The sequence below is a fragment of the Erpetoichthys calabaricus genome, chromosome 7 (genome assembly GCF_900747795.2).
Source record: "Erpetoichthys calabaricus chromosome 7, fErpCal1.3, whole genome shotgun sequence".
Lineage (NCBI taxonomy): Eukaryota > Metazoa > Chordata > Cladistia > Polypteriformes > Polypteridae > Erpetoichthys > Erpetoichthys calabaricus.
Window position 1 is genome coordinate 32488012 of NC_041400.2, and position 21164 is coordinate 32509175.

The following is a 21164-nucleotide window of genomic DNA, read 5'->3' on the forward strand; positions in this document are numbered from 1 at the left end:
CAGCACAGAAAGACGACGACATCGGCCTAACTCTCGAGCGGCTCGCGACTATTCTACGAATGGCAAAAGATCTCCAGACATCGGTTGAAGAATGGGACCCACAAATGATTTGTTCTTTGCAATTTAAAAATGGGTCTTGACGGCACCATGGAAGTGTATAAAAACCTCTGAAATGAAAAAACAGCGCCAGCAACTGCCCATCACAATGTTCCTTACCCGCAAAACACCGCCTAGTACGCCTTCAGTGGAAGAAGAAACTCCAGAGGATGACAGCGGCGCTTCACAGTCGTCTGAAGAGGATCCTTTAGAAGAGCTGTGACGCTCTCTTTGTTGTGAAATAAATGTCATCGTTATCGGACAAGTCGTTGCGTCATTGTTGGAGAGTACCCATAATTAATTTTCTAAATACTTAGTACAGTAATCCCTCACTTATCGCGGGAGATAGGTTCCAAGGCCGACCGCGATAACTGAATTTCCGCGAAGTAGGGACACTATATTTATTTAATTACTTAACATGTATTTGGACGTTTTTAAATCCTCCCTGTATTGTTTACAACCCACCATTTACTCTATTAAAAACAGGGACAACTGCTAAGCAATATGAAATCGGTAGATAAGTTTACACTTACTGTATAGCGAAGTACACGTAGCAGCTTGTAGGCGGTCATGACGTCGTCGACCTTGTTGCAAAGACTCCTAAAGCAGATTCCATCCAGACTACTGCCTTATCACGTCCACTTGCAACTCGTTTTGCACCCTGGTTAAAGGACACTGCGGCCGTAGATCTTATATGCTTTTCCTCCTTTTTAAATAAAAAGAATTGATGTCCTGCAGCGGTGTAGCTGTTCCCTTCCTTCAACATATCCAAAACTTTTACCTTTTCTGCAATCATTTGCATCTTCTGTTGGTGCTTGGACACGGCCCCTGAAGCATTAGCACGTTAATGATCAATGAGTGAGATGAGACTTCCTGGTTAATGCAACACTCCGTCGCTGAGCCAATCAGCACCACACAGGAACTTAACTGCGTGCTCTGATTGGGTAGCTTCTCAGCCATCCGCCAATAGCATCTCTTGTATGAAATCAACTGGGCAAACCAACTGAGGAAGCAAGTAAAAAGACCCATTGTCCGCAGAAACCCACGAAGCAGCGAAAAATCCGAGTTATGTATTTAGATATGCTTACATATAAAATCCGCAAAAAGTGAACCATGAAGTAGCGAGGGATTACTGTACATGTACGTACGTTTAGTGTAACTGTACACATTTTATACAATTTTTCTTGCACTGTACGTATTTATTGCTGGTGGCCTGTCTATCATAATGGCATAATAAAATAACATTTAGGTTTTATGTACAGTATTTACATGTTGTAGATTTTTCATTTATTTTTATATTACCTATTCAATTACAATGTGTTTAAAACTATTACATATTAAATAAAACTCAATGATATACGATATGTAAAGTATGTTGTGTGTAGTATATAAAAACTGTGTTTACATATATAATTTCAACGAATCTTACCTAATATCTAAGAGAATATAAAGGGTTTATGCTGTATAACTATGCGGGAAATGTATATAACAGTGTGGAGAGAGTTTAGAAGGGCTTAAAATATATAAAAATAAACCATATAAACATATGGTTTTTACTTCACGGATTTTCACCTTTCACGGGGGGTTCTGGAACGCAACCCCCATGATCGAGGAGGGATTACTGTACAGACAGCAGAAGAAAACCTTTTCTGCATCCTAGACACAAAATTCAGTGCCTGAAGTTTGCAAATTAACATCTAAACAAGTTTGATACATTCTGGAAACGAGTCCAGTGGATGATGAATTCAAAATAGAACTTTTTCACAATGTGCAAACATACATTTGGAGAAAAAAAGTTGCAGAGTTCCAAGGATAGAACAATGAGGGTGGATCAATCATGCTTTGGACTTGTGTTGCAGCCAGTGGCACGAAGAACCGGTCATTTGCAGAAGGAAGAACAGATTTACAGCAAGTAAATACCAGCAAATTCTGGAAGCGTGCATCACACAGTTTTTAAAAATGTTTTAAGTTAAAAAGAGAATAGGCCCTACAACAAGATAATGATCAGAAAAACATCTCAAAATCAAGAATGGAATACCTCAAGAGGCACAAGCTAACAGTTTTACCACGGCCCTTGAAGTCCCCCAACCTAATCATCACAGAAAATCTGTGGACAGATCAGTGCATGCAAAGAGTCTCAAGAATCTTGCAGGATTAGAAGCCTTTTGCAAGGATGAAAGGGGTGAAAATACCCCAACTTTAAGAAATGAAAGACTCTTAGCTGGCTACAAAAAGCGTTTACAAGCTATAATACTTGCCAAAGGGGGTGCTACTATGAAATGACCATGAAGGATGCCCAAACTTTTGCTTTAGACCTTTTTCATTTTTTTTGTTATTTTGTACTTGTGAATGATGGAAATGAAAATGTAATCTTGCTTAAAATATTAAAGAAATGTGTTATCTTTACCTTTATGCCTTTTGGTGATCAGTTCATCTTCTGCCTACAGTACTTAACTATTCACAGCAACAGATATTTTAATCAAAGATGCCTAAACTTTTGCATGCCACTGTATATAATAAATTAACCATCCTCTTAACAAGAAAAAAGATGTAATAGATACTCCCAATTTTAATTTTTCAAATCAGTTTTCTTTTATACTCAAGTTTGTTCCTCTATCTCCCCACTCATGGGGTATTAATTAAAAGAAACACAAAACCACATTTGCGCACAACACAAATTTAATTTACAATAATTTGTATTTTAGACACCTGTCACTTTCACAGCATTGCTGACAAGTACACGCATAGCATACATAATCAGCCTGTAACTGAAAGTACCAACAAATCAAGCAAAAAATAATGGGGTAATATTGACAGGTGGCCTGCAGAATTTCTAACCTTAAAACTGAAATCTCTTAAATCAGGGCACACTAAATTGGCAATTTACTTTAACAGTCTATCAAAATCTCATTTTCTTGATGAAAGATATGGTCAGGACAGTAAGCAAAGGGGTAGAAAACCTAAACAATTCCAGGATTGTTTGTGAAGAGGTAGTTTTATGAGCTACAGTGATCATGACAGAGAATAAAAGTGGAAAAAAAAAATGCTAACTTTTACAAGTACTATAAATTTACACCGGTTGTTAGACACAAATCAAATGTATGTTTTTATTGTATAATGTTAACAATAAGAGCAGCTCACTGCTCAAAACGGTAAATTTGCTGGGGAGGTGGTTTCAAACTCACGACCTCCGGATTATAAGTCAGTGGATCTTACCGTTGCACCACAGAAGCTGTCGTATTGTACTCGCACCTTTTGTGAAAGCGTTTATTTGATATTTGGCCATTACACATTATAAAGTTCATGTCTACATTTTGTTATTTATTACTAAAAACATGAAACACTTTTCTGTTTTAACGATGTGGACACAAAACACATCAAATTATTTCCCCTTACAATTCTGGGTAGCTCACTCCCAGATTATCAATCAAGGCAGGAACAGGGAGAACTTCTTGCCCGTTCTGAGGCGGTGGGGGGATGGTATAGCAGGCTGCTTCTTGGGCTTAGAGACACATTTAGAAGACAAAAGATGCTGACGGAAAGGTGCGAAGGGATTTAAGGTGGGCCGGATTTATGAGTTTTGTCATTGGCTCTGGTAATTCTAGTGCTAAACGTACATGAATAAACCCAAAAAATTTAATTGTGAACAACTAAATATATTTTAAAATGGATGGATGGATAGGTTGATAAGACACAGAATTGAAGCCATATTAATTACATTTGGGGATGAAAGCAAAACCTCCCTTATCACGGATATACATGGGGTTTTCACATGCAGACAAGCTATCTTGCTATACTTCTGTTACCTCATTTAGCTGTAAAACACTACAAGTTAAAAAATCTGCAACTCCCATACTAGTGGTGTTTCGTGCATGAATGAACCACAAATTTTTATTTGTCAACTCACACAATTTTGGTTTTCAAAGTAGCAATAATGGAATGTTTTGAAAAAGTGGAAATTTTTCTACTTTAGCAAATTAAACTGTGCATGATATTTAAATAAAATGAGACTTCTGCAATCTTCCTCTGAAATTCTTGTCATGTATAGCTGCACCCTGACAGATCTGCCCATTAACATATCCGCCTGGCACAGTGCCCAACTATAATAAATGTGAGAATCACTTAAAATACTATGCAGAATCATGATTGGAAAAATGAAAGAAATGGTACAAAGGAATATTTATTTCAGCAGGGCTTAAAAATTGGCACAGGACTCTGGGTATTGTGCACAAATTACGTAATTCCTGCAAATTCTGAATTTTAATGCACAAATTTCTCGCACATATTTAGATAGCAGTCTTTCTTGGTTGTTGCAAGAATATTCAAGGTCTTTTTAATATTACCATTTTATCATTTAAATTCTTACTTATAAATGAATTTTTTTTATTGTACATAGAGTATTTTGATAAGCTCACATGCATATGTTGTTAGCTACCTGCAGCAACTGCTCTTGACTGAAGCATAAAGCTGCGGAATTTGGCTGTTTAGTGGAGTCGCGAAATAGCACAGCAAAAGTCAAAGACTGTACATGGTGCTGTTTATTTAAATTGCGATTTAGAACAAACTAAACTTTGTTAAATTGAAGGCTAAAAACAGGTTGAAGTATATTCTTGAGTTAAAATCAAAACAGATTCCAGAAATTGACTCCGAATTGTTTGGTGAATTTATATTCAGTTTCGCACCTTTTTATTTGACAAATTGACCACTGGCTATTAGTGGCTAATTGTTTCTTTAAAATGTTTATGGTGGGCTGACTGCCTTTAAATCTTAATCTGAGAAGTAAATCCAGTGACACATACAACCAAAAGAGTAAGAATGCTCAAGAATGTAGGAATGGGGCTGTAGGGCCCTATGGAATCAGTTTTATTTTTTCACAAATTCAGTTTTATTTTTTGATTGTCGGTTTTCACCATTTTTTTTTTTTTTTTTTTTTTAAACACTGTAAAAAGTAATAGCTACAACAAAAACAAACAATGATATGGGACTTTACATTCTTTTTAATGAAACAGCACATTAGCACAACTGAACCTTATTTTGCAGTTAAATTAATCAGGTAGGAGCCCAGATCCTCCACGATACTGTATGCTGAGACTGCAGCAGGACAGTGAGTGCCCTCCAGAATTTTAAGACCTGTAAATAGCTTGATGCATCCTTCTAAGATGAAGGTTAACTTCACTTTTAGGATATTTCTTACAGCCTGAGCTGATGTGTTATCAGCCAGAAAGAACTTTTTATAGTGGTGAATATGTTCAGTGAAGTACCCTACTGATTCAAACCAGCTATTCCACCTGGTGTTTCCTGCCTCTGGGGTTCCTGGCAGGTTTCTTGAAGAAGGCAGACTTTACCCACATCACTAGTGATGCAACCTCAATAAAGTATTTATAGTGCTGCCAGGTCTCTCCCACCAAACTGATGACATGACACAAGCAGGCTGAATGTACACTGTTAGGCATAACCCCTTTTAAAACTTCCTGGTATGCTTTCAAACAGTATGATGCACTGTCTGTAACCACTGCTAAAATGTCATTAAGATTCAGCTGGTAGTTGTGAAGGGACTGAAGTGCTGCCTATGAAAAGGTGGAAAAGTTGCAGCTCTTCATAAAGATAACATCTGCCAAAAAGTACTGGTCTTCAGTACCTGTAATTGCAATTATGTAAATTATTTCTAATGACTCTTAAATGAAGATTTAGATTAGAAATGAGATGTTTACAGATTGAAAATGTGCACCATTACATCAGTAGCTTCATCTAGTGCATATCTTAAAATAATTACAAAGCAAAAGCAAACTAATCTGCAAGACGCTAAATCCAGGAATTAAACAGAAAAAAGACCCACTTTTCAGGGTTCATTGCATCTGAGGAGAAGAAGCCTGCTCTTCTGCCCAAGTTTGTAGGTGCAGAGTTTATAACAAGAGTGTCAAATGTGGACCTTGCGCACCTTGTCACCACAAGGCAAAACAATTATTAAATCCAGAAACAGTTGTTAATTTTTAAAAGGGAACCCATTAACAACCAGTGCCTTCCACTAATAACATTTTTCTATGGGAAAGACTTAATACCGGTTGAATGTAATTTCATACACAATTAGAACTGCCTACATAAAAGAATTACTATACAGCCAAATAGTTCTCAACATAGTGATAGGTGAGTAAACATGTGGTCTCGACTATCAGTGGTTTCATCAACTACAATGTAAATTTTCTTGCCATGAATCTTTCGAAGAATGGTTTCCATATACTGTTCAAAGACACAGGGCAAATGAATTTTCCGGCAGTGCACCTCCTTGTTTACAATGCTTAAAAAAAAAAAAAAAAAAAAAAAAAAAAGGACGTATCTTCATCATCTTTTGGAGTGGTATGTCCCGACTCTCATGACCACAATGTCCCCTACAACCTGGCATCTTGCATCTGATGATTATGTTGTTTCCTATATTGTTACCTGAAAGGGGACACTTTTTGATCTTAATTTCTCCTCGTTTTTGAGATAGGTTTTAGATTTGACATGGTCATTGCTTGCATTTTTTCATGTCCAGTCTATGGTACGCTGGTAAACTTGCAGAAAAGTTGTTGTGCAGATTCGTAAAAGTTGCCCTCAATTTTGCAGTTAAGCTTGTGTTTCTTAGTTTTTTCGATGTAGTTTAGGGTATCTGACTGGTATTGCTCGCTTTGACATTTCTGTCTCGTGCAGCTAGCCTTTAACGGAAAACAATACAGGAAACACGTGCACAAACAGATAGAGACTTGACTGAATTTCTACAAAGAATTGCATTTGCTTTAAAAACAACAAACTAGAAAATAGTATCCCAAGTGCCAGAACTACAGATTATTCAGTCTTTAAATTTATTGGGAAATTTTGTAACAGTCACCCCTCCAGTCTCTAAATTCCGCACATTTTCGTTTTTAATTCTAAAACACGTTTTTATGCGTTAATTCCGTGATTCTGTCCGTGTTTTCCATCTCGTGGAAATGATAGGGCCCTAGGGGTGCTGAGGGTATAATAAATGAGTATATTTAGTATGGATGGAATTCTTCACAAGCTAACCTGGGCTACAGGGGACACAAAATTTACCAACCTGTATGAAAAAAACATTTCTTCTGTTTTTTTTAGAGAAATACTCCTGCATCAAGACTGGCCAATCATGTCTTTAAACGCATTACTCTTATTTCTGAGACCGCTCATTCCATTGCTAGTCACACACACAGGTTTTTCCAGAGCTTACACATCTCCAGTGAACAGCAGCTCTGGACACGGCATTTGCAGCAGCTGAACAAAAAATGTGGGCTGTCAAAATGTGAAGAACAAAGCCATGTTGTGTTAGTGACAGTTCTTAATAATGGCCAGTGACTACACTGTACTAGTGATGCTCCAATCAGGTTTTATAAGGCCAATACCCATAACCGATTTCATGTTACTTGATCTGCGGATTCCGATTTTTTTTTTTTTGTTTTATCACTTTAAAAAAAACTTTACACTAATCTTCTACATAACCACATAAACTGAAGCTATGCCCTATATTAGTGTATTTTTATAATTAAACTACAGACTACAGGTATTAACTGTTCATTTTTGTTATTAATAAAATTAAATTCTATAGGTGTATTGTTCAGTGAGCATAAACTACTAAAATAAAATTTCCTTAAAATTCATACATTAACCAGTAAAATATGTACAAAAATATGTATCCATAACACAAATGGCATAAAAGAAAATACAATACTTCTCATAATTACAAGCTGTTGTATTGGGGTTTTTTTTCTGTAATATACCTCTCTGAAACAAGGCTCAGTAATAGTAGTTTTCACCATTTCTCTAACACACATTTTTATATTATATTTTATGAATTATATATATATATATATATATATATATATATATATATAAATTCTCAGATTACTTTTTTTTCCCAGTTTATTACTCCATTTTTTTTTTTTTTTAACATAAAGGCTGTTATGCCAGTCTCCTCTTATTCATTGATAAAATAAGCTGCTCTTAGTTTACACTGCAGGAAGTTTTCTGCAAAAGGAAAAAAAAAGGATGCATGCTGGCTCAACTAACCTAATACTTTATGTAAAGGAGCACAACAATTAAGTGACCGTAAGCTTTAGAAAAGCAGGGGCTGAAATAATGGTGTTTGTGATCTGCCTTTTGACGGATCACTGATCAAGTCATTAACAGTAGATTACAGTTCTAATAATGATGAAGCCTACAAAGGTGATGACTTTGCTCAAACAATAAACTCTGATGCCACTTCTCAGTCAAACAGCTCTACCTAAATTGTTTGATTCATAGCAGAAGATTTCACATTTTGCCACAACAGATTTATGGTCATGCCGAACATCTGAGCCATACCCCGGCTCCTTGACGGTGCATTTCATTGACCAAACCTGGGAACTGCAAACATCTACTTCCCAGAAGACCACACAGCCAACACCATTACATATGATCTGAAAGATGAGTGGACATCATAGTCGCTGTGAGAAGACTGTATGGTTTGCGTAACAACAAATGACAGGGCTAACATTGTCAGTGCACTACTGATTAACAACTGTAAGAGGCTTCCTTGTTTTGGACATAGGCTTCATATTACCATTGGTGACTGTGTTCCTGTATAAAATTTAAGTGAAAATGATCTAGTACAGAGCCTGTAGGTGTCAGGCAAAAACTAAATAAAATAAAAGAATCACTTCGGACAAATTACATAATTCAAATGCAAATTACTTGACATTAGGCAAGAGCCAGTCACTCATTCATAATAAAAAGTTTATCAATTATAATGCAATTTAAATTGCACAACTTTAAAAATAAAATTATCTAAAGCAGGAAATTATTTTAATGTTCCAAGTTCTGCCAAACAAAAAACAAAAATACAAAGCCAAAACACACATTTTAATGAGTATTCTCCATTTTTAAATATGGTCTCATTATTAAATTTACTGTGGCTTTTATCTGTATAAGCAGACACATTTTATCAGTTATAAGCATGTTCAATACTTTTCTTCTTTAATGTTTCATTTCCAAGTAATCTAAACACATTTAAAAATCAAATTAATCTTCTATTTAACTGTGCACCATATTGCAGCAGTGCATAAAATTAATTGAACTGTCATTAATTTAAAAATAGCTAAAATTAGTTTATTGTATATCCATCAGCAGCATTTTTACACCCATAGCAGGTGAAACAAAGCAAAATCTTTATATTTATTTGAGACAGTAAATAAACTGCAGCTCATTAAAAACAAGCAAACAAAATCTGTACTTCGGTGTATCCAGTTGGAATGTCAATGGGATTGAGAAAATAACACCTATTCAAAAGTCCCAGAGTTTAAATTAATAAAATGAGAAAACCCAGTTGCACATCAAGACAATAACAAAATAAAATGTCTACATTACAGCCAAATTAATCCCATTATAGTGCTAGTCCAGCAATAAAAATATAATGTACGATTCATACATGCTTTGCAAGAGTGATGATGTGACCAGTCAGCTGTGAGTTGCAAACATTTCCACTTATAGTACTATAATGAGGGAATAAAAAACAAGAGCAAGATTAATTATTTTTCAATGAAAATAAATAGCCCCTATAAAGAAAAAACAATTTTCTCCTATTCCCATTTCCTAACTACCAACCTGCCCACTTCAGGTTTACAGGAAGGCAGTACCTACCCTAGCTAGACTGGATGGGAGACAAATCAACCTGGAAGTCACACTCTCACACATACATCCACATTTACTCATACAAGTGTACGTTAGAAATTCAAAAGCCACACGGACCCAAGGAACTCCACACAAGCAGTGGCAGCTCCAGCTGCATCAAGTTAAAATTAAGACAATTTTCAATCCAACAGCTTTTGCTGTACAGGTGGGTAACTAACAGTTTTAAAAAAAATGAGCTGCTCTACATGTTCTTTCCTACAGAAAATGCATTTAGTCAGGGGTAGAAAACTTTTATATTGGCCAGAGATTAATGTGGTTCAGATCATAATACCGCTTTGAAGGTCTTGTCAGGCTGTTATCATGCAGTGGGGCAAAAAAAGTATTTAGTCAGCCACCAATTGTGCAAGTTCTCCCACTTAAAAAGATGAGAGAGACCTGTAATTTTCATCACAGGTATACCTCAACTATGAGAGACAAAATGAGAAAAAAAATCCAGAAAATCACATTGTCTGATTTTTGAAGAATTTATTTGCAAATTATGGTGGGAAAAAAAAGTATTTGGTCAATAACAAAAGTTCATCTCAATACTTTGTTATATACCCTTTGTTGGCAATGACAGAGGTCAAACGTTTTCTGGAAGTCTTCACAAGGTTTTCACACACTGTTGCTGGTATTTTGGCCCATTCCTCCATGCAGATCTCCTCTAGAGCAGTGATGTTTTGGGGCTGTCGCTGGGCAACACGGACTTTCAACTCCCTCCAAAGATTTTCTATGGGATTGAGATCTGGAGACTGGCTAGGCCACTCCAGGACCTTGAAATGCTTCTTACGAAGCCACTCCTTCGTTACCCGGGCGGTGTGTTTGGGATCACTGTCATGCTGAAAGACCCAGCCACGTTTCATCTTCAATACCCTTACTGATGGAAGGAGGTTTTCACTCAAAATCTGACGATATATGGCCCCATTCATTCTTTCCTTTACACGGATCAGTCGTCCTGGTCCCTTTGCAGAAAAACAGCCCCAAAGCATGATGTTTCTACCCCCATGCTTTACAGTAGATATGGTGTTCTTTGGATGCAACTCAGCATTCTTTCTCCTCCAAATACAACGAGTAGAGTTTTTACCAAAAAGTTCTATTTTGGTTTCATCTGACCATATGACATTCTCCCAATCCTCTTCTGGATCATCCAAATGCTCTCCAGCAAACTTCAGACAGGCCTGCACATGTACTGGCTTAAGCAGGGGGACACGTCTGGCACTGCAGGATTTGAGTCCCTGGCGGCGTAGTGTGTTACTGATGGTAGCCTTTGTTATTTTGGTCCCAGCTCTCTGCAGGTCATTCACTAGGTCCCCCCGTGTGGTTCTGGGATTTTTGCTCACTGTTCTTGTGATCATTTTGACTCCACGGGGTGAGATCTTGCGTGGAGCCCCAGATTGAGGGAGATTATCAGTGGTCTTGTGTGTCTTCCATTTTTTAATAATTGCTCCCACAGTTGATTTCTTCACACCAAGCTGCTTACCTATTGCAGATTTAGTCTTCCCAGCCTGGTGCAGGTCTACAATTTTGTTTCTGGTGTCCTTTGACAGCTCTTTGGTCTTGGCCATAGTGGAGTTTGGAGTGTGACAGTTTGAGGTTGTGGACAGGTGTCTTTTATATTGATAACGAGTTCAAACAAGTGCCATTAATACAGGTAACGAGTGGAGGACAGAGGAGCCTCTTACAGAAGAAGTTACAGGTCTGTGAGAGCCAGAAATCTTGCATGTTTGTAGGTGACCAAATACTTTTTTTCCACCATAATTTGCAAATAAATTCTTTAAAAATCAGACAATGTGATTTTCTGGATTTTTTTTCTTATTTTGTCTCTCATAGTTGAGGTATACCTGTGATGAAAATTACAGGCCTCTCTCATCTTTTTAAGTGGGAGAACTTGCACAATTGGTGGCTGACTAAATACTTTTTTGCCCCACTGTATCATAACAGCCTGACAAGACCTTCAAAGCGGTATTATGATCTGAACCACATTAATCTCTGGCCAATATAAAAGTTTTCTACCCCTGACTAAATGCATTTTCTTTAGGAAAAAACATGTAGAGCAGCTCATTTTTAAAATTGTAGGTTACCCACCTGTACAGCAAAAACTGTTGGATTGAAAATTGTCTTAATTTTAACTTGATGCAGCTGGAGCTGCCACTGCTTGTGTGGAGTTCCTTGGGTCCGTGTGGCTTTTGAATTTCTAACGTATTGGTGGCTGACTAAATACTTTTTTGCCCCACTGTATATCATGTGCTAGCTATAACACAGAACTATATAGATAAGCTAATAAGTGGGGCACTGAAAAACCTGTACTTCATTGTTGAAAACAATTAGCAAACACTAAATTTCTTGGTGCTCATTGTGTTTTTGAAGATACAGTTAAGTAGTTTGAAAACATGGAAGATCTGCCAAGCTCAAACTCAAATTCAGTCAATATTTAAACTCTCAAAAAACCCAACGTCTTAATTTTAGCAACTGGCACACACAACCTGCAACTCCAGTTTATGAAAACATGATTAGTGCATGTCATGATACCAGCATTTTTAATCAATTTTGTATTCAATACCAATACCTGTGAAATTTCAGAATGCTCGATACCTATTTGATACCATGACAAAAAACAGACATCTCTTTCACAGGCTTTTTAACTAAAAAGTAACACTATTATTGAAGTGGACAATATCGTGCCTTTTTCTGTAATAGCACATAAAACATATAAATACTAAGACAAATTTTTAAATAGTGGTATATCAATCAAGTAGTCGCCCAGTTATTTAATTAAACTAGTAATGGAATTCACAAATACAAAATTAAAATGCAAGACTTGAATTGAACATGGAACAGACATGGCATTACTCCAGTGAAACAGCAAATGGGGGGGATGTAATGTCGGGGAGATTTCAATACAGGGTTATAAAGAATGATATCATGGACCAAGCTATTTATTTTACTGTGTGCACATTCTAATTTTATTCTCAGACATCTTCTCACCTGCAACTGAAGAAAATTGCTTAACTTCACATTAAAAATAAAAATTCCAACATTATTATATCTGTACTGTTAAATGTGTGAATTCTAAAATAATTCAGGATATTTTCATTTACACAAAACTCTAAGGCTGTTTTTTTTTTAAATCTGGTTTGTTAAAAGAATGTTAGGTTTCTAACAAATGTTACCGATTTATATGTGCATCTTTAGCTGGTAAAAAAACATAGTAAAGAGTAACATTTAACAGATGAGTCAAATTGATTCAGATTTCCAATGTCACAAACTCTTGCTGCTTTAATTATCCAAATCTGTGCTTTTTTGATGTTTATCCCAACTTCTGATCTTCAAGAGTGAAATCGTACTTATCAGTTTTACATTAATCAAGTATTCAAGAACTCAATAAAAAAATGTTTTTGTGCTGTTTTCAAAGCATATTACATGACTGATCAGACTTTATTGCTTAGCCTGTGTACAAATCTAAAAATAGAAGATTTACTGTACTGGCATAACTTGTATTCAATAAATTGCAACTTACAGACTGCATTAAATTTGCCAATATCTTTCAACTATTTGATACACTGCATGTGCCTTCACTATGTTTGTCACATGCTAGGAGTTATACTAATGAACATTAGTTTGCCTTCAAAAACAAAACAACTGATAACACATTTAGAATTTGTAGATTTGTAGTCCTGTAAGCCGTTTTCCCCGTATGGCTATAACTGCAGGTCTCTGTGATGCATTTCTGTTAACACAGTACATGTCATATTACTAGAAATATGCATGTTGTGCTTTGTTGCATCGAAACACTAAATAAAGTTTATTTTGGCATTGATAAATTGAGCAGCTCGCCTCATTATCAATGTAGACAAGCCAAATAGCCACTTCATTTTTAACTTACCTCAATTTTTTATTTGCTACCAACTATTGTTAGCACTGTTGCTGTGCAGTTTTCTCCCTACTCCCCCATTCCACAGGTGTGCCCTGATACTGCTTAGAAAATAAATGGATGCTAGGACGGATATCTGTAGATGCACAATCAGAGAATGAATGTAAAGCATATGTTCCTTTATATGGACAGATAAATCTAAACATCAAAAAATTAAACAATTATAACTCGCACCTAATTAGAGACATCAGGTGCTCCTAAAGTATGCACAAGTACACACTGAAATTCTACCTCCAACACAAAACATTTCCAGACCTAACTTCTGCTGTTTTACTTTTGGAGATGAGTTAATGCAATACTGTAGCACTACAAGCCATTTTCATATGTAGTTTTTGCTCAAGCTTAAATCGTGTATTATTGTGCCTTCCAAAGTAATATACCTACTTGCAGTTAGTCATAAATGGGGTTTCAATTCTCACTTCGGTATGAATGCTATAAAAACAAAAGTTGGCAACACTATGTTTTTGGTATTTTTATATTGACTTAGTACCAAAATGTCAGTTCTTTTGATATTCCTACATGTGACTGTAACTATTTGTTCACTAACTTTTACTGTTTGGGACAAAAAGATTTTGAACTTAATAATAATTACTACACTGCTGACTGAATTTGACCATGCCTCTGCCCAGGAAAGTAAGTTACATCAACCTGGCTAACTAAGCAACATAAATGATTCACCCTGTGCCAATGTATTTTTGATGAATCATTCTTAATGCTGGCGACTTCAAAAAAGAAATTAACTCTTTTAGGGCTAATTGTTTTTTGTTTCTTTTCTCCCAGGGCTGAATATTTTTCCAAAAACTAACTTAAAAAAAAAAAAAAAAAAAAAAAAAAAAAAAAGAACACAAAGCAATTGTTTAACATATCAAATCAGCAAAAAATATTTACTTTTGACAAATGTTACTGTCTTGCATGTTGTGTGAGCCTGCATACTATATGATTTCACATACATATCATACAGCAAAGTTCTGCAAAGTATGACATCACTCAAAGCAGCCAACTGCATGCATTGCCACATTGCATTGCTTACAATGTGTGTTGCATTGGTGCCTCCTTTTAAATTGTCTGTTGCTGCACTCTCTCACATATATTGTTAGTGTGTACTGTAGAGAGACAAGTCCTCCGTTTGACATCGTGCCATGCCAATGCCACCAAGTTTTCCACCCACATGAAAACCGAATTGTCACCTCTTTTCCTCTTCAGCCTGTCTGGCTTCAACTGTGAAGGCATGTGTCTCCTGTTCACCCTCACTGTGCCACAAGCTCCAATTCCCCTGCTCTGTAGCTCCATGAACAATTCTGGGCATGTATAAAATTTGTCCATGTACTCAATATGACCCAAATGTTCATAGACCTGAAGCAGCTCCAGCACAACCTGACTTGTCAAGGGACAGTTCTTTCTTTCAAAGAAATACTTTCCTGTATATGCAATTACTTTCAGGCAGAAACTAGTGTTTATTTCTGCCAGTACAAAATCCTTTATGCCATACTTTGTGGGCTTGTCTGGCATATATTGTCAGAAAAAAAGGTGTCCCTTTTATTTTATCTAAGATTCATGATTAGACAAATCACAGACAGGCTGATAAAATTGTTTATATGTTGGTTCCATAATGTCAGGCAGGGGCTGAACTTTATATATGGGGTTATAGCCTGGCTCAGCCCTTGGGATTTGCTTCTGGTTATCACAGAAGTGAATAAAACTTTGCAGCAGCACGTATCTATCATCACATCACACGGTATAACCTGTCCAAAGCCACCAGGGGACAAAACACGTTTGGACCAATGCTCCCTGAAGTTATATCACCAGTCTAGTCCCATCTCTATTTGTAATGCCACAAAGCCCTTCATCTCGTTTTTTGTTGTGGGTTTCCACTTTGAAAAACGAGAATGCGGTGCAAGCGCAACCAGATTTGAAAAAATTGCTCTGCATACCTGTTTGTCTCGTCTGACAGTAGCTGAAAAGCAGCATCAGGAGAGAGCAGCCTGAAGTAGTCCAGCGGCAGGTAATCTGTCTTGTCCAAAAGCAAGCCCTAAAGTCCGGTAGCCAGTTTGGCTCCCACGGATCAATGTCTGGGTATTCATCCACCACGAACCTTGCCGTAGGTGCGTCAGCTGCGCAAATGCTCTAAGCAGGCAGCCAGGGCAGCATCGGCTGGTGTCCAATCAGCTGATGCCAATTCCTCACTTTCTTGCTCGATCTCATAATCACTGTCAGCAAAATCTGATTCTGAAAAATCAGAGTCCGACTCAGCAATAATGCGCAAAACATCATCTGCTGAGTATTTTCTTTTCTGCACTCGCTTTGTTCCCTCATGAGATGTCGATGCCATCTTGCTTTTGTTTACATTTCATAACTCACGCACACGCGCAAGGATTAGATGCCGAGTCAAAGAGTTTAACATTCCTCCGAGCAGAGAGGGAATACCTGTGATGTAACAGTGAGTTTTGTCGCTATTAACAGCTAATTGTCGCTCTCTACCTCTGGATATCGACTTTTGTCAACATGCGCCCTCAACTCCTCCTGTAGACAAAAGTCGACACCCGCCCTAAAAGAGTTAATGCTTATTTAGCTTGCTCCATTCTGTGGACATTGCTCTGTCCAAATATTTATGCCTTTAAATATAAACCTGTGGCACAATCCGAGCTGGTGTGACGTCATCTTACTGCCACCTACAAGCCTGTTATTGACAGCAGCAGCTCTCTGTTAACCAAGTCAGAACTTTATATGCGGTGGACTTTTTTGGGAGCTTTTATATAATTTTAATTTCCCCCTTGGGACAAATAAAGTATAATGTGATCTAATATATAGCTATTAAATCAATGTAATGATGACAGAATAAAATGATCCCTAAATTTCAAAGTGTGTAGTTCAGTGTACAGTAATCAGCTATGGCTATGGATTTACATTCATCATGTTGTGGGGGAGGGGGTTTCATCTACTTTTTTTCACAAAAATATTGTCAAACAATCTACCAACAAACAATAACAGATTACCTAGATGAACAGAATGCAATGTTATCACCTGAGCAGATGTTACACATTTACAATTAATTTTATTCAGGTTATTTGTACAAATGTTTCAAGGTGGTCGGTATGGTGTTTCAGGACGAGTTCCTGGCTCACTACTAGGGCTCCACGATAACAGAAAAAATGATTATCACGATTATTTTTCTCAAAATTTTTATCACGATTAATAATGACGATTATTCCTTTGGTAAATGAAGTCTGTGACCAAGGCAGTGTAGCCTCGGCCAGTTATTCACAGATGCTGCCCTAATCATATTAGCTGCGTTGTCCGTTGTGATGCACACAAGTCTTTCTTCCACCAAGCCCCAAGCGGACATCGCTTCTTTGAAGCCCACTGCAATAAACTCCGCAGTATGGTCTTGTGGGAAAAACGAAGTTTGCAAAAGCTTGCTTTTCATCTCAAACTCGCTGTCAATAAAATGAACTGTCAAGCTCAAATACGGTTCCGCAGTTCTGCTTGACCATAAGTCGGTCGTGGCAGCAAAATATTCAAGGCTGAGCCCGAAAATTTCTCTTTCTATTTCTTTTCGGCATTTCGCATACAGCGAGGGCAGCGCAACATTGGAAAAATGGTTGCGTGAGGGAATGCTATATCTTTTATCAAGTGTTGCGATCATTTTGTTAAACCCCTCACTGCTCACGGTGGTTATTGGACACATATCCTTGGCTATATGGTACGTGATCGTCTCTGTTATTTCCCGGTGTCTTTGCAAGCTAGGCAGATATGGTATTGCGTTGAACAATGTCCCTGATATTGTTGTCTGTGTTGTGGATGGCTGGTAATTTTTTGTTGTTGCTGTTTGTGCCTTCAGTCGTTGAAATTCTTGATAGTGTACTTTGTGGTGGCTTTTAAGGTGGTTGATGAGGTTTGTTGTGTTACCTTGGGACGTTTGGACGGAACAGGAGCAAAGTTTGCACAAGACTCGTACCTGATCAACATCACATTCCTCGAAATCGAAATAGTTCCAGACAACCGAGTATGACCCCTTTTTAGGAACTAACGATCGCACTTCTGCACCTTCCTCACGTTGCTCCGCCATCATATGTTTATTCTGACTGACTGTTATTGCTGCTATTGACTTCTACTGCTTCAGAAAGCGCTTGCAATCTAGACGCAGTAACGTCATAGTGACGCAGTCCAATCCGTAAACTCAGCCCATAAAAACAGTTTGGTCTTTATACTGTAAAATCGCGACGATATTTATTAACTGATCGTGGGTCATAAATATCGTTATCATGAGAAAAAAAAGATTAATCGTGCAGCCCTACTCACTACATTATGAAATTCTCTACATTGTGTCTCCCATCAAAAGCAAATGATTGAACTGGAATAACCTTAAAACAATTGATATGCCTCAGGATTTCAAAGTTTTTAACGGAGGATTGTGACATCACCAAGCTGTGCTTGGGAGCTCATCCGCACTGTTAATTATGAAGTACTATAACCCGCGTAGGTTTTATTTAATAAAAAAAAAAAAAGTAATGTACCAAATCTGCTCTGTATTGAAATAAACTCCAGTGATGGGTGAAGAAATATCATTTCATACAGATATAACACTGTCAAGTTTAACATACGGCTCATCAACAGTAAAGTACTATATGTCACACAAAAACAAAAAAGGCGAGGAATTTACAACTCTAAATAAACAAACTTCATCCAATCCATTTATTTTGCCACCGTTCTGTTTACTTTGCAGCAGCATACAGTTCATGTCAAGGAGGCGGTCTGGATGGGATTGTTACATCTAAACTGACATTATATCCTTCACACATCAGGCTGTAAAACTGTTAATGAAATCAACTCTCATGCTACCCATTGGTCCTTAGTATCATGGGCATCGTTAGCGTAATGAGTACCTAGGACTGGAGGGATTTGGCTCACAAAACCTGGAATGAAAAGTTTCTCTTCAAGAGGAAGGGGCCAACAGAGACTGCTTATATACAGGGTGCTACCAGCTTAGTGTTGTGACTGTAACATCCCCATTTACATTCCTATATGTAGTACTAGGCGGGTGTTGTACTGTGTTAGCCATTGTGAATGTAGTGAGAATTATAGCAAAATGACACCTTTTATTGGCTAACTAAAAAGATTACAATATGCAAGCTTTCAAGCAATTCAGCCCCTTCTTATATCTTGCCTGAAGAAGGGGCCTGAGTTCCCTCGAAAGCTTGCATATTGTAATATTTTTAGTTAGCCAATAAAAGATGTCATTTTGCTATAATTTCCCATCGGGATTAATAAAGTATCTATCTATCTAATTCTCACTACATTCCTACATGAAAATGTAGAAAAATTCCTCTTTATTTCTTAATCTAATGCAGAACTTTGACTTTAATTGTACCTATTATTCGGCATTTAATGTTTGATATTTTGTTTTCTGTGTTATTAAAGTCATCTTTGCTTTCATTCCTGTCTTCGTTTATATATTTGAAAAGCTCTTTGAGCATGGGAAAGAGCGCTACATAAATAAAATATATTACTACTACCTGCCAGTAGAAAACACACAACACGCATCTGATTAGGACTAGCTGTGTTGCAGTCTCCAGTTACAAGTACTTTACTGCAGTTAAGACAAATCCAGTTCAATGGCTAATTTTGGATGACACTTGGGATTAAGCAGCAAGAAACATCTCCGATCTGTGAAAACAAGACAGACTGTTTTCCATGAATTCTAATACAATGGATTTATCTTCAATTTAATTTCACAAAGTCAACCTGAGAATTTGAACAATGTATAAAAAAAAATTAAGTATCAGCTGTTTAGGACATTTCAAATCAACAAAAATGCTACATTTCGGCAAGTGTTATGAACCTCAAAGTAACCTTCATGCACTCATGCAAAACATGAATCTAACAAAATGAATTTCTGACAAACTTAAAAAGCATAAGGTTACAAATCCACCCTTTAAAGGAAAAACACCTAGAACTAGGCAACCAGCTTTTTTCAGGTTCCTACTCTTGGTGGATTTCTGATATGTGGTTGAGTTGAATAGATAGATAGATAGATACTTTATTAATCCCAATATGCACGCCTATTAAAAATTTACTGCACAAAAAAAATATAGAAAATGGTCTGGAGCATTGTAAATACCACTTGACACAACAAGTAAATACTACATGACTTCTAAAAATAAGAAAGCAAAGTGGTTTATATGTTATTGATGCAGCTCACCAACTAGCACCCTACAAAACTGACCTTCATTCTTGAAGGAGAACCACTACCATGCAGCCAGTTACCGGATACATCACTGTACTGAACGAAGATTGTGAAGAACAATAAGCAAGAAAGCAATTCCAACAACTTGACGTCCTCATGTAAAATATAAAACCACCACAACCCAACATTAAATATTAATATTCTTTTAGTTCAGTTCACCTTTCAGCTTTTCTTCTTAATAAACTCACACTGAAAATTTTTCGTCAGCAGCACATATTTAAAAGACGCTGGGCGATGTGTATAAAAGCACTGCTAAACTTGCTAACATCTGTCTACAAGCAGGAATGCTGCGTTATTATAACGAGGTTATTAAATTTAGGTGAAACTCCGTCTTTTTTGAATAGGTGTAAGTAAGAGTAAACAGTTACCAATAACGACCATGGTTAACGGCGCGACACTGATGCACTGTGGAAACTGGGGAGGCTGAAGGAGCAAAAAGACAATGCAGCTAGCTGCATGCCTGCGAGATGAACCCGTATGTGTATCTCAGCGGCCGCGTCAATGTCAGCCATGTTGCTCCACTATTTACAAACCCCGCAGCGGCGGTGAGAACAGCAGCAGCAGTAGCAGAAGCGGAGGATCAGCACCGTACTGCCAAACAAAGGGAGGGCTGTACTCTGACTGACACGAAACATATTGCAAGTGAAAACAAAAGTAAGCAAGCAAACCTCCACCGCCCCCACATAAAGGTAACAGACTCAAGCGCGCACATACCTTCGTCCACGGTTTACTGGATTCCAAGGACCACAGCTGCCTGTTCACGGCCCTTTTGTGTCGTTACCGCTGGGTCTATAAATCTCATATACTACTACGTTTTATTACTTTTGGACGTTACCAGCTCTTGCAGTCCTTACACTCCGTTCTTTACCAAACCCGAATTCACAGATGAGCCCTCCTTTCCCTCCCCCCAGTACTAATATTCTTTTTTCTCTTCTTTCTTTTCTCTATGTCTCTGGCCTCCCTCCACCCTGCCAAATCGCGAGCTCACCCATTAAGCGCCCAAACGCGGGGAAGATCACTCTTCCTGCTAAATTGTGAGTGCCGTCTTAACACTCCCCGTGCCTCCTCCTTCCCCCCCACCGCATCTAGTACTTGGAGCGCAACGAGCTTGCGCATGCGTGCATCATCGAGTCGAATGCGACAGGGCTGGGAACCGCAACCAAGCATGCGCTTTGCTTCCTTGGCAGCCGCTTTGGTATT

At 37.5% G+C, this 21164-nt stretch overlaps 1 protein-coding gene across 5 annotated transcripts in view; it reads right to left on the reverse strand.

The window, feature by feature from the left end:
- The window catches only part of LOC114654353 (spindlin-Z), a 108250-nt gene extending 87301 nt beyond the window's left edge, over window positions 1–20949 (reverse strand). For 3 of the 5 annotated variants that reach the window (XM_051929727.1, XM_051929725.1, XM_051929726.1), the window contains exon 1: window positions 20679–20945. The gene's annotated coding sequence lies outside the window, so the exon portion shown is untranslated. Of the gene's footprint in view, window positions 1–20678 lie in introns of all 5 variants that reach the window. The other 2 variants (XM_051929729.1, XM_051929728.1) reach the window with 1 other exon arrangement.
- Window positions 20950–21164: the final 215 nt, after the last annotated feature.